We start from the raw sequence: 13,529 nt of genomic DNA, 5'->3' as shown, positions 1-13,529 counted from the left end.
TTCTCTCTCTTTTAAAACAAAGTCGCTAGGCTATGTATAAGCAGAGGAAACCATGTGGCCAAGGTCTAGAAAGACCCAAAAGTTGAATGGAAGAGCCTAACTTTCAAGAATGACGGAGGAAGCACTACAAAAACTTTGCAGATCTTGCTTTCCCCCCACCTCATAGTAGTTGTATTACGCAACATAGGCAAAAATGTTAATTTGCACAACTAAAAAAACTGAAAAATAAGCATGTTAAGAACAAACATCACTAAAAAAGACTTTTCATGATCCATTCCAACTTTTCTCTCCCTCACACAAACATTTAAGTGTTACATGACCTTTCATTTCTCCTCCCCATGTACTAGAACAAGGGTATCCACAGACCAGCTCCAACTCCAATGTCATTTTCTCTGATCCCAGGCAGCTCTTCCAATGAAAAGATAGAATCATAGAATCATAAATGTTGGAAGGGATCACAAGGGTGATCTAGTCCAACTCCCTGCAATGCAGAAATCTTTTGTCTGGTGTGGGGTTCTAACCCACAACCCTGAATTAAGAGCCTCATGCTCTATTGACTGAGCTATCAACCACCCAAACTTTCAAGTTATTTTTATCATGTCATATGGTTCTACAGAACTCTCCTTCAAGGCAGCTAACAATTTGTCAAATAGGAAATCCAATTCATCACCATACAAAACACCTAAAACTGTCAAAACTATCAAAAACAAGATATAGAAGCAGCCTTAAAAAAAGAAGAGCATCTGGGTTACAATTTTCAATACAATAAATATTCAGCAATGCTCTCAACTATCTGCAAAAATAAGTGTTTTTAATGTTCTCCTAAGAGAGAAAATAGAACTGTCTGGTCAAAACTGCTCTGTAGGCACCCAAGCACTGAGAAGGTCCAACCTTGCATCTTTGTCTAAGCAGTCTATTCAGATTAACAGCAAGTCCCCACATGCTGATCTCAGCATACAGTATTGGAGAAGGAGTTTCTTGAAGGTATCCTGAATCTAGTCCCCTTTTAGGGCTATAGAAGATTAGCCATGGTACTTTTAATTACACTCAGAAACCAGTATACTTCTTACACTTGTTCCAAAAGATGTTCCCATCAGCTTATATCCACTAATAAAGGGGAAGCTTCATTCTTAACCCACTGAAATTTCCTAGCAGTCTTCAAAAGACAGTCCCACTAGAACAACAGTTGTCTAGCCTGAGGTTTACCAAAGCATGCATAACAGTGGCCAGGTTATATATCACATCACATCTCATCTCAGATGAGCAAGCAGCACAAATATAAAAGGGGGGGCACCTGGATTGCGAGTAGTACATGTGAAAAGGATCTAGGGGTTTTAATAGACTACAAGCAGCAAAAAAAAGCTAACACTATTCTAGGCTCTTCTGCTAGATGGTACCATCTTTACTGAGGAGCCTCATCAGTTGTGAGGCTTTGCTTTGTAAAGCAAATAACACTTCCAGTCCCCTCTGGAACTACCGGTACTTAAGAACAGTGCCCCCCCCCCATTCAGAGTACCTATGTTCTGTACTAAAATAATAATATTTCATAAGAATTGCAGGAACCAGATATTAAATATATTTGAAGAAACTTGCCCCAGAAATAAAAGTGCATCTTCAATAAATTGAAGGGTTAAAAAAAAACTAGTGAATTTGTGTAAAGATCAGAAAAGTGACCTTTAAATTTGTGTTCTTTAAAAGTTACACAACCCAGCTGAATACTATTTAGATTTTTATGTTTCAAGTCTTAGCAATCTGCTCTTGAAACAATCACTAAAGTTTACACGCACATCAAATACAATGAATTGTATCCCATTAACAGTTATAAGTTCAGGGTATCAACCTCAAATCTTTTTTGATGAGCATTTTAAGTATTCTCAAGAGCCATGCATGTTACACCTATAGCATGGTGCTGTAAAACTCTATACGTATCTACTCATAAGTACAGTAAGTCCCAATAATTTCAACAGGGTGTACAGGATTGAAATCTATGTGGGAACTCTACTCAAGACATGAAGGGGATGGAGAATCAAAGCATTAACATATATTTCCTATTTAGTAAATTTCACAGGATTTTGTGCAGTTATTAGGGGATAGTGAGGTCACCATATGTAACAGGAAACAAAAAAATGGGCTTTTTATGTAATATACTTGTCCCATGAAAATACACACAGAATTATGAAGACAGAGTTAGGCAGATAAGAGAACTTTTGATTCACCTTTAACAACAACAGTGTAAACTACAAAAATGTATTTTTAGCTTAAACACATAGCAACACTAGAGGCAGAGGTTGTGTACTACTTGCTACTCATCCATAATACAGATTAGCTTGAAACATAAAAATATTCATGAATATCAATTAGCGTGTCCTATGAAAAGAAGAGATTAGTGCAATTAATTATAAAAAAGAGATATAGAGGGGGCAAGTAATTGATTGCAGTACCCTGAAATAAACCTTCCACCATGTATCATGAACAGCACCAAATCCCAAACTGTCCAATCAATAGCCACATAAAGCAGATCTCTCAGAAGATCACATCTACTATTTTTAAAAGATTATCCTTAAACTGCTGCAAGTCTTAGTCCATAAAATTCCACATTTCAAAAGCAGAAGTTAACTTTTATCCAAGAAGGTTGTTTAGATTATGTGTTGAGCATGACCTATGTCCCACACTTTCAAAACCAAAAGCCCATCCATTCTTGTACCAATGTCCAATCAAATTATCAACTTTCCTCCTCACCAAGATAATACAAGCAGCAGAACAAGAATCCCACTGGGCTGGGAATCATAGAATCATATAACTGTAGATTTGGAAGGGACCCTGAGGGTCATCTAGTCCAACCTCCTGCAATGCAGGATTCTCAACTAAAACATCCATGACATAGAACCATAGAATTGTAAAGTTAAAAGGTAAAATACTTCAACTTCCCATAAGCCTAGACAATCAAACGCCTGTCTTTTTTCCAGCCCTGGTTTTTCACATTAAGAAAGTCGATCAAATGCTACATTAGCATGTATTTGTTTCAAAATTCATGGTAACACAAGATTTGATTGGCAAAATGCCCCGAGTACATTAAATGGGACTATGAACATCTACAAACTCTAACTAATAAAACATAGGTACCGGTAGTAACATGTGAGTCCCCAAGTACAGCATTATTCCACAGCATTCTACAGCTTTAGAATGTGGTTCCTGGGCCACGGGATTTGCCAGATCTCCTTCCACAGGTGGTGATCTGGATTTCATTTTTAAATTTGCTAATTGCTTGAAATCACATTTTAAAGCTAAACTTTATATTTCTCTGTGATAAACGAGCAAAACACATAAACAAAGAGATAGTTAATAAAAGGCCCAAAACCTATTTTTGAGGATTTCATCTGAGCTTCTAGTTATTACACAATAATTCTTACAAATACAGAGGCTAGGACTTGCCATTAATCATATTGAAAAAGTTATATACAAGTTGTGTCGACCATTTGTATCAAAATATGAACAACTAAAACCCCCAAGTTCAAGAACAGATTTAATATGACTCCCAATGCAAAGCAAGACATCTCCTCCAACAATATAAATAAATTGTCCAGAATGTCTTAGATAATTTTAAAACTCTTATCTGGAATAACAAAGGATATGGGGAACATTTTCAACTCTATTTTTGTGCAGAATATTTTGCCTTTTGAAATTTGCATCATTCATAAAATGAATTAGTCTCATAATGAGCTGACACAATACCATCTAAAGTGGGCAACTGGAAAGGACACATTACTAGTCAAATCTAAAAATTAATGGTTTGGATCTAGAGGTGTCTTTGTGAGTGTAAAGGCATTCTGCCTGCACAAGGGGACCCCAACTGAATTTTCTCAGCATCCCTGTCCTGCTGTGGCCTACCCCACTCATGCCACACAACATGTTCCATAGGACCCTATAACTCTCAGTAGTGGCTTTTCAGGGACACAGGAGAAAGGAAAGCCCAACTGTAAACATAGCATTCTACTTTCTGGATCTAAGCAATGTTGTAACTATTTTTTTTCCTGTGTGGCTATTCCAAGAAAGAGCATATATTTATGTTCATAGTTCCTTCACACATGCTAGATTAGTGTGTTAATGGTTTTAAATACATTTGCTTTGCCTGCCTTAAAATCTAAATACTGTAAGGGAAGTGTATCTGATGAAGTGTGCATGCACACGAAAGCTCATACCAAAATAAAAACTTAGTTGGTCTTTAAGGTGCTACTGAAGGATTTTTTTGATTTTTTAAAATTTTGTTTCGACTCAGACCAACATGGCTACCTACCTGTAAGGGAAGTGTGTGCTTTTGAGATGCCATGTCTTAAAATATTGACAGGTACTTCAGTAAAAATAATTTTCAAGTGAAGCTTTGAATATGTTTGAATATAACATTTCGATCACACTGAATCAGATTTTATTTCAACTACTTTTAGCAGTTGGCAAACTTTTTCAGATATTTATAAATAGCTTAAAATTAACAGTACATACCTTTTAAGTTTTATATTTGTTTTGGGTCCCCCCTCCATGTAAATCAAATAAATATGCTAAATCAGATCTTCATTAACTCAAAGCATAAATTTTCCCAAATCAAACTTTTATGGAAAACACATACCACCAACCATACACTATTTTAAGGTTGCATTTGGAAAGTTGAGTGCTACCCCTGGCTCAGTAATGATTTTACTAAAAACATGATCCCTCTTTCTCTGCCATAGATTAAAGTGGAATCTATCTTTCATGAAATAAGAAAGGAACAAACTAAAAGTTAAAAAAAAATCCAGATGAAGCCTTTTTGCAGTGTTCACTATATATCAGTTCAGTAGAAAGAAAGGATAAAACAATTTTAAGAAAGTTTCCACCAGAAGGCAACATGTGGTGTTGGTTCTATTCTCGCAACTGTTTCATTAAAGTAACCGCCTTATGTCTAGTGAAGAATCTAGAAACAATCTATATTCAAAAACATGACACTGTTGTCACAGCATTTCACCAGAGGTGCCAATTTTAGCATTTATACAACTAATAGGCAGAAAAAGAAAAGCGCTCCATAAAGTTTTGGAACATGAAAAGCACACAGTACTGCAACAGTGCAATATTCAGTGCTGCTGAAACCGCCAGGCAGACATTCTACTGCACTTCCCTCTGTAGGCAGCCGAAGTATTGATGAAGCCTGCAGATGCAGCAACTGTACCGTCCATAAAAAGCCAAGACAGCTGTTGCCATGACTACTATAAGTCAGTTTATCAGAAAAAAATATTGTGATTACTCATAAGTTTGGATTTATAAGATGCTAAGCCCCGATTGCTAATTGACTGAGGAGATCAACCATTATTTTGCATGCAAGTATATTGCCTTAGAGAAGCACGTGGTTAACAATACTTGGAAACACAGCAGGAGAGGGAAAGGAAAAAAGAAATCAATGGCTTTCTGCTAGTGCTTCTTCTCTTCAAGTACTGACAGTTTGTGTTCTGCATGCAGCCAAAACAAAACAGGAAAAACACCATATTTTGGCTTATATGTGAGCATGTTTTTCCTTAGGCCTACTAACAATCTAAAAAGTGTTATCGGAGTATTAGACTTCAAGATAAAAGGCCCCAAACTTTTTCACTTTCAAATTTAACACTTAATTAAAATTTGCTCTTTGCTTTCCAATTAAATACAGCACATAGGTTTTTAAATCCCACTCTTAATTTAATGAAGACAGCCATTTTCTTTTTCTAAAAAGGTACACATTAAACTTCTCATGGTTAACATAATATAACTCTTTTTAATCACTGAAGAATCATAGTGATGAAGCATAAAATTTGGAGATGGGAGGGGAAGTCAGCAGTTGCCACAATGCACCAGCAAACTGGGTATAAGACAGGGTTTAATAAGATGAAAATGTAGAAGTTACTCTATTTCAGTATTGCTGAAAGGTAAGGGAAGGTTGAATCATGAATTGCAAAGCTACATTTGATATACTGTTGAAAACTTTGTCTTCAGCAAGTGAAAACTGAGAATATATATTTTTTGATAATTTTGTCCAGCAGATCAGGCTCCTCTCCTATATGGAAACACCCTGCTACTGGCCACTCTAGACAATTTGGTTATACTATGTTTTATAATCTTAAAACTTTCATATTTCATTTGCAACATAGGAGAGAGTCTCAGTTTGGATAAAGCAGCAGCCAAGGATGCTGGTGTCCATGATAGTGTTAATAGTGTATTAAAGGGCACTCATCATTCTATTTGCAAAGCTGAATTACCCATAAATTTTGACAAACTTAGCTTACATACCACATAATGTGCTTGTATTTCTTTAAAGAAAACATAATGTTTGGAAAGTTGATCAGTCTAAATCAGGAATTCAGAGCTTAACTTTCAATTGTCAGGAGTGCTTTGTGCACACAGTCACATGAGCTGACAAAACAGAACACAGTTTTGTACAGGCTTCAAGCTGTCTTATAAGTCTGAAACCCTCAGTTTGCATTTAACTGGATCCTAGATTTCATAAATTCAAAGCTAATGTATTTCCAAGATTTACAGTGGAATCCAATAGTATCCATCTGACAGCAGAATGGGCATTCTTGGCGGAACAGATTTCCTATCCCCCTCACATGCCCCCCATATCTGCTTCAGAGGACTGAGAAACCCTCCGGTAAAAATATAGGGAGTGTGGGAAGAAGGGGAAGTCTGCTTGCATGACTTAAGAATTTGAACGTGGATAGCAAATTTTAATAAATAATGTTAATCGTTTAATAAATAATTTAATCACAACTGAGAAGATTTGCACACCAATGTCCCAAGTTAAAAATCAAAAGGTACTAGAACACAGAAACTAACACTGGAAAAGCCATGTGTCCTTCTATTGAATCTTCATGGGTCATTGAGCAGATTAAAATTAAGTGACGTGTGCTTGAACTATCCTTTCTGTATTGTGTGAGATAACATTTGTAAGCACACATTAGCAACGAAGTTTTTAGGTGATTGGTCATCTCTTCATCAAAGAACCAGTCCCTCTTCACCAAAGAAACACACACTATTTGAAACAAAAACAAAAACCTTTGTCTAGTCTAACACCAAAACTTGCATAGAAAATAGTTGAAGAAATAGCTTGCAGTTTGACTGGCTTCCCTGCGTCTGTTTCCCTAACAAGTTACACTTCTAATATGGAACATTATGCTCTTCAATGTCAATAAGCTACCTATCCAGGAACCACCATACAATCTGCCTCTATAGTAGCTCCAAGAATATGCTATCCTCAAACAAACTGAGCTCAGAGGAATTAGATGTAAACATCCCTTTCACTGGGTACACACAGCCTTTTCCCAATATGTATCTTAATTCTGAAAATTGTTGAATCAAGTTCTGAACTACAATTATGGCTTAATACACCATTTCTACAACACTACAAAGCTTATTTTCAGCCTCTTGCATAAACACCACAACAATAGCAGAATAGAATTTGCATAACAATTCTGAGGGGTTTTCCCCCCCCCTTACACTGTAAATAAATAACTCAGAGTAAAAAGATACAACTCCAGTAACTTTTCATGCACTAGTATTCTTCTGCATCACACAGTTTACATGCTGGGGGGTGGGGTGGGGTGGCTAGATTTGTCTCTAAGATTTCCAAGGAGATGTGTAAATCAGCCACTGCATTTTCTAAGTAGCACTGTGCATTTTAATATTTCTCAGTGTCCAGGGATATTCCATGACATAGATTGAAAATATGCAAAAAATCTCTATATTTTTTCAGTTCAACTTCTTTTACTATTCTTTAACAGTGAAATAAGAGAAGATTTTAAGCAGGTTCTCACACTACACAAACCACCAGCGATATCTAACTCCAGAAGTTAAAATCACAGCACCAAACAATTCTCACTTGCCATACCATTTACTTCAAACTACAGTAAGTGGAACATATTTCTTTTAATAGTCATATTAACTGTTAACAATATTATACATGATACTGAAACAACTCGTTCCAGTTTCTATTTTCTGCATAGTACAAAACACAACTCTTAGTAACTGTTAGAACTATTTCCCCGATGTATTAAACTGAAACAATGCAACAGTATAATTCTGGTGTGAAACAAATAATTATACATGAAGGAAGTACTATAGAGTTTAATCTAGACCTAAGTCATGCTTAGTAGAATAAACCTACTGAAATCAGTGGGTCCAATTTATATTCTAAGCATAACTAATGTTGCAATCCTAGTCTCACTTTCCTGGGAGTAAGTCCCAGAAAATTCACTAAGACTTACTTCTGAGTAGACTTGGTTAGGCTTGAAGTTTATGTTTGTAGTTAACTGATAATATTTATAAAAGGAAAGCATGTCCCAAACAACAAGATGAGAAATTGTTCCATTATCACCAATAACTTCAATACACACAGAGGCCGAGCCACACAAAGCTGATCACTTTCAAGTTGCATTGATTTCAATGAGAGAGTTAAGCATGTGCTCAAATCACTCCCACTAAAAATCAATAAGATTTAAAAGCAATTAGCTTTGGCTAGATTGGCCCAAATAGTTTGCTGCCACTTCAGAACTTTGAGAACTACAGGAGATAAGTACAGTACTAAAATCCAAGAGTGAATACTTGTTTAGCTCTAAAAGATCACTACAAATCTTTAAACAGCATTTCAATATCAAGCTTGAAACATTAAATATATTACTTATAATTGCTTATAAAGGAGGAAGGTGGTATACTGTACTTGAAAAAGAAAACAAGTAAATCCTAGCCATCTCATTTGATCATTCTCTTTCCAATACAATTGGGGGGGGGGGAATGTCCCAACACTTATTACAAATACCACTTACATTTGTGCTTACAATGCAGAAGCACTCCTGTATGCACAATGATGCATGAATACAGGCTTTTCTATTAACAACATTTAACCTGAAAATACTTTAAATAAAGGAAGGGAGATCATTCTTGTTTTACAGCACAATCCTATGCATGTTTACTCAGGAGTAAGACCCTTTGGGTTCAACAGAGTTACCATTTCCTGATGCCCAACTTCAAAGACCATTATACTGTACAAAAGTGGTAAGCAGAATGGATTCCAGAGGAAGATGCAATTTTACCTTTTTCCTCATAAGCCAGAGGTGGCTAATCTGCAAACTTCTAGATATTGTTGTATTACAACTCCCATCAGTCCTGATCCTTGGCCATGCTGACTGGGGCTGATGGGAGTTGGAGACCCCAACAACAGCTAGAGGGTCACAGGTTAGCCACCCCTGCCATAAATACCACTCCAGCAGGCAGTGACTTGGTTTCACAGAAGTCACTGTATGAACCACAAAAACAAAACAAAACAAAACTGGAAGCTCCTGAGGGAAAAAAGATGACAACAACCAGTTTCTTAAAAGTATTTTTAACATGGTCCTATTTTCACTTCTACTGGTTAATAATATAGCTACTGTTGTTGAAGGGAATTCAGAAGTTAATTTTTCATCAGAGGAAAAACTGAATAAAAGATAGTAAAATCTAATTCCAAGTTTATGTGTGCTGTAGTGTCAAATGATGCTGCCCCGAGAACACCAGCCATGGAGTAGTGCTTACTAAGTACTACGGTATGTAAACCAATGGCAAGAAACTCCACTGTGGATACACAAGTTCATAGAATATATGAAAACAAAAAGGGCTCTCTCTTGCTCAGAATTATTATTAAATATCAGTATATTTAAATAAGGATTATAGGGAAGAAAGTCATTTCTTGAAAAGCTATTTAAACAAGTCTCTATGTTAAAAATTTAAAGTATATTCAATGGAGTGTACTTCTGTCAAGGTTAAGGATCTGCAAGGTTACACCCACATAAACCCCACATTTTCAGCTATATCACAAAAGTCACCTAACAATGTTGACCTTCAGTGATTCTTATTTTTTAGCTAAACAGCACAAGATCAAAAAACATTTTCAACCCTATTTCACCTTACTTTTCGGGGGGGGAGATTATTACTGCAGCATTCACCCGTTGTAGAGAAAATTTTAAAACAGCATCCAGTTTTAGTGCTGTCACAAAGTAAAACTTAACATTGAAGTGTCAAGGGAAATTATAAATTAAATATAAACAAGGATATGAAAGTTGGTCCCTATAATTATTACAGTACATCCCTAAACTCTTCCAATTGAAAAGCAACTTACTTCCAAATAATGCTGCTATCCTAAGAACTTCTAAGCAAAACAGGTTTAGGACTGAGGAAGTGATAAGATTTTAGACCATGATATTCTGTTAGTATCACAGTGAAGGATTTTGAAAGTTGTTTGTTGTTGAGAGTGCCTTTCTGTAGTTCCTTTCCTTTATTCCTTTAAAAAGAATTTTCCTATGGAGTTATTTCAGCAGACATGACCAGCAGCTTCTCCCCAAGTATTGTAATGATAAGTGTCTTGCTGTGATTAACATGATCAAGTGCACTAATTTCAAGCCCAGTATTAATCAATGGAGAAATATAGTGATTAACTATCATTACTGTGCTATAAGTAACCTACATCAGACTATTTTCTATACACAGGTATTTTATATGTAACTTTCATTTTAAAAAGTCACATCCCTGTCGGAAATAGAGCTGAAAAGTCTGGTCACAGAAGCAAAATCCATGATCAAGTACACAGGCCTGAACAAGTATCAATTCACTACAACTTTACAAATGGCCCACCAAAGTTTACTCATCATATACAATAAACAATACAAAGAAATTAAGCACCTTGGTCCAAACTGCATTTACTTTGGAGTACAACCCATTGATTTTACTGGAGCTTATCTGTAAGTGTGTGTGCATAGTCTAATTTAACATTTTAAAAATACAGCATGTAATTTAAATACAGTGGCATCCTCCTACCTTTCAAAACAACTTCACTGCCACCTGCAAGGATCCCCAACCAAATAACCAAAAAGTGGCCAATACATACTTATATCTCAAACTAGCTGGAAATAGTGCAAAGCCATGGGTGAGTGGGGTTGATCTAATCCCCCCCCCCCACAACAAAAAAGTCTAACAATGCAATCTTGAAGGCATCAACCACACTGCAAATATTGGGGGGGGGAATCCCATCAGAATAACAAAGAAGCAAACAAAAAAGTAAGGAGATCCACAATCACAAGGGGACTAGACCAAATGGCAGTCCCACATACAACCTCACTCCTCCTACATAACACACGCAGAAATGGAAGAGGAGGAAAAAAAGAAGGTACACATCTCCAGTCACCGCAAACATGTGCCACAGTAGGAGTGTGAAATCCCAAAGGTGTCCTTGCACCGAGCTTTTGTATCCGTGCAGCAAGGGCTGCCCCAGGGTGAGTGGGGCAAGAGAGACTTCAGAATAACAAGTTGCTGAAGAAACGGAATTTTCCCAGCACTACTCGGGCCACCAAGACAAATTAAAGGCGAAGAAGAAGAAGACGAAGAAGAAGAAGGGAGGCGGAAAAAGCCGCCGCAGCAGCAGTAGCTTTACTACGAATCCTCAATCATCAAAGCAGCATCATTTCCAAGATAATAAAACTTCCCCCAGCAGCATCACAGAGGAAAATCAGCCCAACACACACAAAAGGGCCTGGAAATAATCATCCCGAGGAAAACCAGAAGGGATGGGAGAAATCACCCCTCCCCGCCAATGTGTCATCTCCTTCTCCCCCCTCCCTCCCTACTCCAATGTGTCACCTACTCCCTCCCGCTCCTCCACCCCCTCCTCGCTCAGAAACTTACTTCAATCCTTACAGGTGACAGAGAAAGGACATGCCCCCTTCCCGCATCTCGCGCCTATAGATCTATGTAGATCTACATCTATATATCTGTCGGTGCGGGGGGGGGGGAGATTAAACTGAAGTTGTTGCTCCTTATCTCCAAGTTGGCTCGGGAGTCTGATGGTAGACTTTACACCCGGTCGTCGTCGTCGCCCTCCAAACCTACCCTTTTCTATCCCCCACCCCCTACCCGCCAAACTCCATGAGAAAGACAACAAGGCACAAGACGGGGGGGGAGGGGGGAGACCAGCACTACTTGGTGTGGGGGGGAGAGAGAGAAGCAGAAGAGAAAGAAAGAACAGAGCGGAGAAAACAGGGAGGTGGAGGAGAGAATCCAAAAGGTGGGATACTACACCCTGCTGGTGGTGGTGATGTTGCTGCTGCCGCCGCTGCCGCCGCTGTCTGGCCGGGCCCCCCCTGGCAGGACCTCTCTTGGAGGGGGGGAGACTCCTCTTCATAGGGAGAAGAAGGTGGTGCAGCTGCTCCTCCGGGCCTCCCTGTCCCCCTCTTCTCGGCTCCTCTCCTCGCCTCCTCCTCCTCCTCCTCTCACTTTCTTTAATCTAAGCTGGGAGTGGAAGATGGTTGGTTGGCTGGTTGCTCCCTTTTCCTCCACCTCCTCCTCCTCCTCCTGCTCCTGCTTTTCCTCTTCTCCCTCTCCTCTGAGGGGTCCTGTTCCTTCCCCTCTCCCCGGGGGGCTCCTCCTGCAGCAGGGAGGAGGGGGCGGGCAGGAAGAAAGGAACGAGGCAGAAGAGGCGCAGGAGAAGAGAAACTGTGACACAAAAACAAGCCGAGAAGCTGAACTCTTCTTCAATCCCATTCACCCGGCCCGGCCGCAGCACCCGCACGCCTGGATCACTCCGCCACCGGCCTCCCTTCGCTTTCCTTTCCTTTGCTTTCGCCTGGCCTGCCGGAGGCGCGCGCTCCCGACTCGAGGCTCGCGCGCGCCGCCGACACAACTCCTCTCTCTCCCTCTATCTTCCTCTCACACACAGCTACTCCGGCCGCTCTTCGGAGCGAGGGGGGGGGAGGAGACGAGGGAGGGGACAAAAGCGGAGGGGGCGGCGGGCTCCCCCTTCTCTCTCCCCGCACCCCCCTCTCCCTATGAGTGAGGGAGGAGGGGCGGCCGGCCTCCTCGGGAGGAGGAGGGGGCGCCTCAAGGCTCCTCCTGAGGGACTACTTGACGTGTCGGTGCAGCGAATTTATTTCCCTTTGCCTAAGGAACGGGCTGTGCTGCGGCACCCATTGCCTAGGGAAAAAACCCGGATGTAAAGTGAGTGAAACTAAAGTAGAGTGAAGTAGGGCAGCAAACTCTAGTAGAGCAGCAGCGGCAGCGGCGGCCGGGAAGGATCGTGCACCGGAGGCAGCGGGGAAGGGAGGGAGGGAGGGATCGTGCACTGGGGCAGGCGGCGGCGGCGGCGAGAAGAAACAACCAGAAGCGCGAGCATCTTTTTTTCCCTCCCCTAATGCAAGTGGCTCTGCGCAGGAAGCGGATACACCGAGGAATGAGGGAGAAACACACGGCCAAGCATCCTCGCTTGCTCACTGCACTCCTCCTCCCCCCCCCACACACCCCGCCCCACTGCAAAGGATTTTGCACAGGAAGCGAATGCACCAGGGCAAAAGCGAAAAAAAAACCCACACCAACAACAAAAGGAGCACGCAGTGTTCTTTCACAAACATTCTCTTTCCCCCATTTGCAAAAAAAGAGAAAAAGATTCTGCACAGGAAGTTGATGCGCCAAGGGCAGGAGTGAAAACATGAATAATCGCCCCGATTGCAAAGGGTCTT

At 39.9% G+C, this 13,529-nt stretch overlaps 1 protein-coding gene across 9 annotated transcripts in view; it reads right to left on the bottom strand.

Annotated features, from left to right (window-relative positions):
• PHF21A (PHD finger protein 21A) overlaps window positions 1-12,792 on the bottom strand; it is a 131,829-nt gene extending 119,037 nt beyond the window's left edge. For 2 of the 9 annotated variants that reach the window (XM_035115679.2, XM_060274642.1), the window contains exon 1: window positions 12,097-12,790. The gene's annotated coding sequence lies outside the window, so the exon portion shown is untranslated. The other 7 variants (XM_060274628.1, XM_060274615.1, XM_060274634.1 and 4 more) reach the window with 7 other exon arrangements.
• Between the last annotated feature and the right edge of the window lie 737 nt (window positions 12,793-13,529).

Source organism: Zootoca vivipara, chromosome 1, assembly GCF_963506605.1.
Source record: "Zootoca vivipara chromosome 1, rZooViv1.1, whole genome shotgun sequence".
NCBI classification, from domain to species: domain Eukaryota; kingdom Metazoa; phylum Chordata; class Lepidosauria; order Squamata; family Lacertidae; genus Zootoca; species Zootoca vivipara.
The sequence above is the reverse complement of the archived record's forward strand: the minus strand, read 5'-3'. Positions and strand labels throughout refer to the sequence as shown.